Consider the following 10,014-nt stretch of genomic DNA (forward strand, 5'->3'; position numbering starts at 1 on the left):
CCAGTTACCAGTCTTGCACCTGTTCTGAAACCAATATTACTTGCCATCATTCCGCCTCTGTTATATAACGAAATTGTTCTTGTTCTTTGGTATTTCTTACATCATTTACAATTTCCCATAACGAAAGTGAACTAGTCTTACTTTGGCCTCTTAGATCTGAACCTGTGTTAGGCATTTTGCTGGTCTAAAGAGTTAGCTTGTTTGCTGTCCATAGCTGATTAGTCATTTACTTTCGTCATTATGGTTTGATTTCATGCATTTCCAGTGATTAAGCAAGTGAATCTTAAGGTGTCTTTTGATTTTGGACAAGCTTGTTTACTTTCGCTTTAAATCGAAATCAAAGTTATATAACAACTTTCTTTTTGTAACCCATCAACATTAAGAAAGGGAAAAGAAAATACATGCATTGTGCATTTTGCATTTGACTGTTTGCTTGACGATTTAGGAAAAATTTGCATTTAGTGTGTGCTCTATGATCTGTGTGAAAAGATTTGCCTTTCTTTTCCCTCAGTAGTTAAGGTTTTCAAAGTTGAAAGATTGAAAAGTTTACTTCTCATCTTAGACTGCATTCAGGAATTTGTTACATACATCTCGTGGTGATCCTAAAAGGCAAACTGCTAAGCAAGATAAACATTAAAATAAATCCAATTTATATAACAACGCTTTGTAACATAACGCAAACAAATAGAGGTCTAGGTAGAGACGTGTTCCGGCGTCGTTAAACATAGTGACTGTCGATCTCTACGAAGGTGGGTGATTCCTCCTGAGAGTCGGTGGCACTAATACGGACTTGTGCTCCCACGTACCGTCGCGTATATATTGGGAGACCCCTATAGGAACAAGGCCTTTATCCATAGGAAGCCGTGTCGGCCGCCCTACTGATCGCGATGCAGTGAACACAGCATTCACGAAGATCGACCACCCGTACCGTAAAACGTATTCTGTGGTTTCGCGAAAAGTTTGGCACACCCTCTGCCTAGAACTCCAGAGAAGTTTCTTTTGGCCTTTTTCAAACTCTATAACTGAAAAAGTCCATCCGAGCATTTGTCACTTCGGGCTCGTTAATACATCGAAGGAGACTAGAGTCATCTTTAGCTTTTTCTCGACTCTTAAAACATGAAAAAGCAAGTTTGTGTCTAAAAGCGTCGTTAATAAAATTTATTTTAAGCGGAACATAATCACCTCTTATTCCCACGTTGATCTTTCAGTTGAAAAGTATGGAGCCCACCAACCGAAGAAGTAACCTTGGTGGAAGTCCAAATCCCTTCTCCTCTTGGGGAGATGTTGGTGCGCCTCATATGGCCACATTGTCACTTCCAGGATTGACAATTGGCCTACCTATATGGCTCTTTTCAACTAATGTAGTTCAAATCGCCACAAATCCTGAGCAGTCGAATCAACAGTCAGACCAGTCTAGAGCTGCCCACCAGCCTTCCACTTCTTACATTTCTTCCTCTGATCCTTCATCTTCACAAGGTAGAGCCGGCAAAAGTCAGCCTCCCATGGAGAAGAAGGAAAATAAGAAGAAAGAAAAGAAGCAGAAGGGGCCTATGGCGATGGCGACTGGGGGCAAGCAAAAGACATCTGACAAAAATCCACACACTGCACCGACCGGGCCTAAATCGCCATGTGTCATTTGCAAAGGGACCCACTTCCATCGTGATTGTCCTTGTATTCCCCGGATACTAAGGGACTGGTCCCCCAGGTTGCACAATCCGGTAGCATCAACCTCTGGTAGTCATGTTGATTGCAATCCGTCAACTAGCGAGAGTGAAGGACGAAAAGGGAGACCAAGATCACCCTGTATGTTGTGTGAAGGCGATCACGCCATCCACCGATGTCCATTCTTAGATGAGGCAAAGAGAGTTTTGGAAGATCGTCCGGTATCACCGTTACGACTTCCTCCTGGATACCAAAAACTCGTGCCTAATCCCTCGATAGTTGAAAATCCAGCTGGCCCGCTCAAGTGGTCAGCTGAAGTGTCGGTCATTGAGAGTGAACCAACTGAATCCAGACCAGACGAAAGTCTAAAGGTCGAAACGGCAGTTGACCTGGTTCTTCCTTCAGAGGTTTCATCCTCAAATGACACCGTCGTTGAAGATTCATCTTCAAATGACACCCTCACTGAAGAGAATAAGGATGACACCGTCCAGATTCTTTTCATCAACACAGACTCTGATGAGCATCAGGGCAATGCGCCCATTCCTTTATCGCAGGAAGGAACATCGTCAGGGTCGTATCCGGCCGTGTATTCGGTCCCACCACCAAGCAACCTGGTTGTATCCTTTGATTGGAACCAACTAGGCAGACCCCGGTTACCAGCCAGTATACCATTCAGAATCATTGTCCAAATCTATAGAATGGTAATGGCTGGAACCATCATTGATGAAGGGGCATCTGTGAGTATCCTTTCCTCTATTGCTTGGAAAGCACTGGGTTCCCCGGCGCTTTTACCTGAGATGAGAAATCTATCAGGTTTTGATAAAGGAACCAGTCGCCCTTTAGGGATCCTCCCCAATGTTCCCATTACATTGAGGAAGAAGACAGTTCATATGAATGTCATGGTCGTCCAAGGACCCTTGGATTATAACCTACTCCTTGGACGGGACTATATATATTGCATGGGAGCTATAGTCTCCTCACTCTTTAGAGTAATGTGTTTTCCACACGAAGGAAAGATGGTCAAGCTCGTAGACCAACTTTCATTTCCAGGATCACGCATCGCAAATAGTCAAATACCATCCCTTAACAGTTTATTCACTCAAGGAATGCCACCACCCCCGGTTCTACTTCCCGATGAATGCGAGTAATTCGGAAAGAAAGAACTGGGACCCAGGGGGCATGCACCCTGGCCTGCCTTGGGCAGAGAAAACCTTGGGTATAAAGTTAATTTCCGCAGAAGAATGGACTAGTCCGTACCCCGTCCGAAAAAGGAAGACAGGGTTGTTCTAGGATAAAATTCTTTTGTCAAAGTTATGTGAGAGAAAAGATCGTCTCCCTTTGTCTAAAAAAGTAGGCTCTCCTAAGGAGGAGATCCATTTGTGGCAGCAAGTAGCCACCATCTTTGGATGTCAAGCCTCACCCATTAAAACAATATGTTTTGAAGGATAAGTAGGGGCAGTCTCCAAAGAAAGAGATGAAATTGCTGAAACAAGTAGTCACCATCCTTAGCAACCTAATGATAGACATCGCCGAAAAGGGAGTTTAGTTTGCGGCAGCAAACAAAACCATTTTTCGGATAATAAGTAAGAGGACAGAATCTCGAAATTATACTTTATACCTGGGGGCATGCAAACCTTTTGGAGTGCAAGCACGGGACGACTATTTATTTTTTAAATTTTTAGGTCCTCCCTTTAAACCTGTAGGTCTAACCCGTTAAACTCGTAGGATTAGCCGTTTCCAGCTTGCATAAAGAAAGGATGAAGGGGAAAAGTTAAAACCTGCCAAATTGGAGTAATTAGTGAGGTATCGCTCCTTAAATAAGATTACCTCACCTAAGGCATTCCTTGTATTAAGACTGGTATATTCGAGCAGTTTTAGCACACAGTTCATGCTCGTTAAAAAATAAACGCAAGATCCGAGCAGTTTTAGCGCATAGTTCATGCTCGTTAAAAAATAAACATAAGTTGTGAGCAATCTTCCCCTAGAGTTCAAGCTCACCCAGAAAAAATGAACCGGTAAATAACCTTGGTAAATGTAACCTTTGACAGCCATATTAAAGCCCTTGGTCGTGTTCTTGCAGTCTCACCTCCATTCGTTCATTTGGCCAATCGTTCATCTCCATATGTTTGTTTACCCATTTTGAGGAACAGCTGCGAAGAGTGATTCCACTAAGCCATCCTTGTGACACTGCCGTGATTGGAATATTCCAACCTGTACCTGGAATCTGCTGCTGCCCTGTTAATCACTCGTTCCTCGAAAGACGAGTCGTCTTTAAGCTCTTTTCACTGACTCGTAAAATATGAAAAGATTGCCGAGTTTTGGCCTTCCAGCTCGTTAAAGCGACCGGAAAGCTATCCCTCCTCTAGATTTTAATCTTTTTTGGACCTGAGGGATTATTGCACAAAAAGATCGAGCGCTTGTTTTGTTCGGCTCGTTAAAGCAATCGAAAATTCATCCCTTCGGTATTGTTTTATACTTTTTCGGACTTAAGGGATTAGAAGACGAAAAAGGAATTTTGGAGTTAACTTTCCGTACCTTTTCAGACTCTCTAAAAATGAAAAAGACCGAGTTTTCCTTGTCGTTAGACTCGTTAAAATGATTAAATAGCGACAAACTTGTCTTTAGATGAGAACGAGTTTCCCTATCGCTAGGCTCGTTAAAACATAGCGATGGGCTTGCCCGAAGGGCAGGTTATAGAACAAGCATATGTTATCCTCCTCAAGCTTGACAAAAATAAAGAGGTACTGGTCAGCAATGACTGGGGAAAAATTGGGAGAACCTCACAGCATTAATGGTAGCAAGTCACTCTTGAACATGACACTTTGTCCTCCGTATCACATCGGGTTGGGTTGTTTCATTCACCGGTCTCATAACCATGGTCCTCGCCACACCATCCACAATTGGGGTAATGCTACCGATCCATCACATCAGTGTCGTTATATGTTCAAGAGATGTGGTCCTGCAAAGATTCAACCGTGTCCCACCCACTGCCATACATTATCCTTCATCCACTTCATGACCGCCACCCTGAATCATACATCACAGTTTGTTTTCACCTCATCACAATCACTAGCTCCGTTCCGTGTCACTGATGTGGGATTCATTAAGGCCCTCCTTTGACGGATCGCTCCTTGTCGACATCAGCTCATTATCCAAGGAGTTGATCTAGGAACAACCCCTTCAGTACTTTGAAGCTTGCATGCCTCAATGGCAAGTTTCTCACTTCCGGCGACAGGTATACATCAATGACCTTCGACCAGAGGATTTTGCATGGTGGTCGACGCCAAGTCCTTTATTCCTACCATGTGAATTGTACTGCTGTACCTTGAGGGTCATCATCCTTATCGGTGATTCCTCTCGCGCTTGTTAACGGTTTACATCATTGGCCGGTAATCAAGCGATGTCTTTCCATGTTCGACTTCAAGAAATTCTCACATGGATCGACTTGTACATCGAGTGAAGATCGGAAGAGATTGAAGACCCCGGATCTAGTTTCATCCATCCGGGCTGCGATATATATTCAGGATATAAAGACATTTGATATGTACATCATTGCAGCAGATGATCATCCTTCTCAAAGGATGATAATTTCAGCAGAGAATTATCAGTCTACAATCAGACGATCGTCTGTTCTATGTACCAAAATGTATTTATAAAGCTGAGCATGGGAATGCCCGCCTCAGCTAGATCATGAAAATGTATGAAAAATAATGTATCGTATTGTATCTTATTACAGGACACTTCTCAGCAGATTGAATGAACTTTGGATCCTCTCAATAAAGCATTTCACCCGATAAACGACCTCATACTTTAGGGGGCATCTGTTATAGACAAATTTGTGCCTTACAGCAACAAGCATGAATTGTCAATAATCCAAGGGATCCAAAGTTCCCTAAACATGATGTTCCTACCCCTAGAGGAACAAGGTCAGCAAACCAACAGCTCTCAGATCAGTTCTCCACCTGAAAACACTCAAAAACAAGCAATCCTGAAATCAAAGCAGGTGCTCCACTAGGCTTCTGCGCTGAAACACAACTCCTCCATGGTGTACCTGCATTGCAAAGCAGGTAGAACAAAGGCCACCTGCGTTGAACGAGTTTGGACATGTGGCACACTGAGTCATTGCTCTGGAATCTTCCAAAAATGACACTTGGATCAGGGATTTCGCCTTGTGATGAGTCAGAGGCTCTGTTTCTCCAAGTGGAAGCAAGGTTCTCCAAGTGGACTCAAGAACTGAAGATCAACTAAAGATTAACTGAAGAGAGAGAGGACACAAGGCAGCTACACATCAGTTGCAAGCTGACTCATCCTTTCTCAATTCATCTATATATTGAGCTCTCTCCTATGAGCTCAGGAGGCTGGAATTTTGTGCAAAGTAATGATATGCTGTTGGTTTCACTATAGAACTATTGGGTGATTGTTTGAGAGAGGTGAAGAGGAGAAATTCTTTCTGCTGGGAGGTGTTGCTGGGTTGGAGCCTTCAATGGTTGTAATACTCTCAGAACCTTTACTTCTTCATTAATAAAAGCTATTGAGGTTCTTCTATGTGCTCTTGTTTCAATAATATACTGTGATGATTGCATGTTTGGTTTACACTAATCCATGAACCAGTTATGATTGCATGCCTCTTGTAGTTTCCTTCTTTGTTATTTTGCAGGATCTCATTGTAGCTGGGCAAGCAAAAGAACAAGGAGCTAGGAGCAAGCGGCCAAAGAGAGGAGTTTGGATTCGACATTAAGCGCAAGGCAACGGTTAGTGCATTTCTCCATTCTCTTTTGCTTTCATAAAGAAGTAAATCTTAAGTAGTTTGTTTTACAGTTGTTGCTAAGGAACTATCACCCTTAGAGTGGGATAGGGTCATCCGAGTCGGATACTTTTCCCTACAACACATAGTGACAAAACATCTGAACACATTTAATACTGTGGTAAGTCAGTTATTATCTATTGATATTAAAATTTCATATGAAGGTAAGTGCATCATTTTGTTGTGTTCTCTACTAGATTTGTGGGATATTGTAGTTATTGTTATAGGTAGCAATGCAATTTCCTTATAGTTTGATGAAATAGTCTCATCCTTGCTGACGGAGGAAACGAGAAGGAAAAATATGGAGAGCTAGAATGGTGATGCCTTGTCTGTACGAGGACGGTCCCAGAACAGAAACAAAAATAAGTCATTGAGTGGGAGGTCTAAATCTAGAGGGAGATCTAAATCTCAAAGAAAACTTATAAAGGTGGTGTGCTGGAAATGCGGAAAGGAAGGGCACTATAAAAGGGCTTGTAAATCTAAAGCTCCTAACAAATTAAAGGGATATGATGATGCTTCTTCTCTAGAGGGGAAAACCACCTCAGATGAAGGTGGGGATGTGTACTTGGCTTCTTCAAGTACACATGTAGATCATGAGGCATGGTTGATTGACTGAGGTGCATCCTGTTAGACTCTATCTTGCCAATTTGCTGTCAAAGTCAAATTATCAAAGTTCATTTCTCGTTATGTACATTCCTGTTTGATGTTTAGATCAGCAAGGAGTTAATTTGGTATTTAGGGCTAAGTGCAAGTTATTGTTCTCAAGGTGCTTCATAATACCTGCGCGCCAACACCGGGAGTTTTCTTTTCAGCAGCTTCTTGATGTATCTCTTCCATTTGCAAACGTAAGCTTTGATGGAGAAGTCTATTGGGCCAAAGCTGAGAACAGTGGAGGAGAAATCAGTTTTAGAACTTGTGCTCAACAACTTCTTTACGAGCTTGGAGATCCTAGTGCATATATAACTCCTGATGTTTCAAAATGTATCATTTCTCCCTTTGTCTAAAGATATGGTTTTTGCCAAAGGAGCATAACTAAGCCTCCAAAAATGTCCTGAGACACTTCTTTAGTTGGTGCCAAAGGAATGCGGCTGGAAAGGTTGGGGAGAAATATCATATGGGGATTGGGGTGCGTGAAGCGTGCATCAGCAGCGGATTATTTGGTTCGGTCATGGATGGAAGGGCGAGCACCTGGAACTCAAGAGTATATAGTTTCATATATTATCAGATTAGAAAGCTTGCAGGCACATTCTTCTGATGTACATCCTTTGTCTTCCATGGAGCCTATAGACCTAAAATTGCGAATGGATGGTCTATTTAATCTGAAGGATCATGCAGTTCATTTTACACAGGAATTGGAATCTCTTTATACCAATGGACCTGCAGGTGGCAGTGGCATCAGGATATAATATTTCTTCAGAAAATATTGGTACCACGAGAGTGCATATTCTGGAGGTTCAACATAAAATATAGGAATCCAGTAGAAACTCAACATGTTATAGGCTCAACGGACTTGGGGATGCTACCTCATAAGCATACTTATAGAGGTGGTCTTGAGCCACTGAAGGGTGGTGCAGCATCCAGAGTTTATTCGGATCCACTGAGGAAACATTTCCATGCAGCCAGCCCAGGTGGCATAATAATTCCTCTTTACCGTGCAGCCCATAGTCGAGCAGGAGACAAAGGAAATGATTTGAACTTCTCTATCATACCGCATTTCCCTGCAGACATTGAAAGGTTGAAGGTGGTCATAACACCAGAATGGGTCACTAATGTGACCAAGGCTCTTATTGGCCCCGCAAGTGCTCTTACAATTCTACAGCATGCTCAAGGCCTGCATTTCAATCAGGCAAAAGCATTCAAGCATAATGATGATGAACAACAGTTAGTGGTAGAAATCTATGAAGCCGCAGGTGTTCACTCTCTGAACGTTATGGTGAGGAATGTTTTAGATAGAGGTGTGAATTGTTCGAGAAGGATTGACCGACATGGAAAGACAACCTCAGACTTAATTCTTTGTCAAGAAATTGTGTTACCATCATGACTGTGAAAGACAACTAAACCTAAATTCAATACTTTTTGGAGCAAAATCAGTGATTAGGGGTAAACTGGGCAAAAATTGTGCTTGAGTTTGCCGGCACGGCGCATCAGTGGCATGCGGCGCATCAGGCGACAAATTCTAGTGCTATCTTACAGGCGCGCTACGCACTCAGTCTCAGAGCTCAGAAAAATTTGTCTTGCGCCCAGTTTCGTGTCAAATCAGCTTGATCAGCTTGCAAATGTGTTTTTTATTGTAAACCATGGCGTGGACATTGCCAGAGAATTTTTCGAAATGCCCGTGGAAGACCGCTCGAAATTTTTCTCAAATGATATAAACAAGCCAGTTCGATTGTCGACAGGGTTCAATCCAAAGATGCGTAGCTGGAGAGATTATCTGGCCCACTCTTGTCATCCTCTAGAGGAAGTCATTAACTGTTGGCCTGAAAAACCTGCAGGATATAGAGAGATTGCAGGGAATTATGCCATCGATATGCAAGCATTGATTTTAAGGCTTCTGGCTGCCATTTCTGAAGCCCTGGAGCTCTCATCTCATTACCTGAACACACTTTTTGGAAAACCCGACCACACCATGTTTCTAAATTACTATCCTGCATGCCCCAACCCAGATCTCACCCTTGGTTTACAACCTCATTGTGACCTACGTGGCATCACTGTTTTAATGCAAGGCGATGTCAGCGGCCTGCAAGTAATGAAAGATGAAACGTGGGTGACTGTAGAACCCATGCCTAATGCTTTCGTCGTCAATTTGGGAATTCAACTGGAGGCTGTGAGCATTAAAGAGGTTCCAATGAAAGGGAAAATACCACAGCTGGAGATGACGGAACTTTGTTTCCATTTATCAAAGGGCGGAAGTTTTGTTCAAAACTATTTTTTATTAAAATCGGTTTTATTCAAATGGCAAATGTAACTTGGCAATGAAAGGTGAAAAGTAAAAGACCGAATGCCATGAAGACATCGACCACAATAGAAAAATAGGAATCGATCTCCTACTAATGGCTTCAGTTAAATCTCCAAGTGGATCTACGCTCCAGTATTTATCTCTTAATTGGCCATCAGAGGAATTCAAGGGAAACGATGCTCTGTTTTTAGAAAAAATGGATGACTCTTTCTATTCTTGCAATTATAGTCGAAACAGCTCATTATTTTTCATCGACCTGTAGGGGAAAGGTTTTTGGTCTATTTATTGTATGAAAAAATGGTTTTGTTTCAAATGGCAACGTGGCTTGATTTGCAATGCGCTTGTCAAAAGGCGACCTCCACATTCCAAATGCTATTTTGGTCTAACAGCAAAAGGAAATGGAAAGTATAACGTGGCAGTCCAGGTCAAAAACAAAATTAGAACAAAGACATCGATCATGAGCAGAAAAATAGGGACAGATTGCTTATCCTAGTCTTCAGTTATGATTTGGAGGGTTCACACTACAGCTTCCGCCTTTGTATTGGTCACAGAAAATGTAGTGCTATTCATTAGGAATCGATGAGTGACTTTT

General features: G+C 42.3%; 2 pseudogenes; both read left to right on the forward strand.

The window, feature by feature from the left end:
* LOC149138794 (uncharacterized) overlaps positions 1-7,872 on the forward strand; it is a 30,438-nt pseudogene extending 22,566 nt beyond the window's left edge.
* A 746-nt stretch (positions 7,873-8,618) lies between these two features.
* On the forward strand, positions 8,619-9,431 carry LOC149138795 (fe(II)/2-oxoglutarate-dependent dioxygenase 4 pseudogene; annotated as a pseudogene).
* The last annotated feature ends 583 nt before the right edge of the window (positions 9,432-10,014 follow it).

This window comes from Pinus tabuliformis, chromosome X (genome assembly GCF_031772625.1).
Source record: "Pinus tabuliformis cultivar Carrire ecotype Pingquan chromosome X, CPIR1, whole genome shotgun sequence".
In the NCBI taxonomy this organism is placed as follows: Eukaryota; Viridiplantae; Streptophyta; class Pinopsida; order Pinales; family Pinaceae; genus Pinus; species Pinus tabuliformis.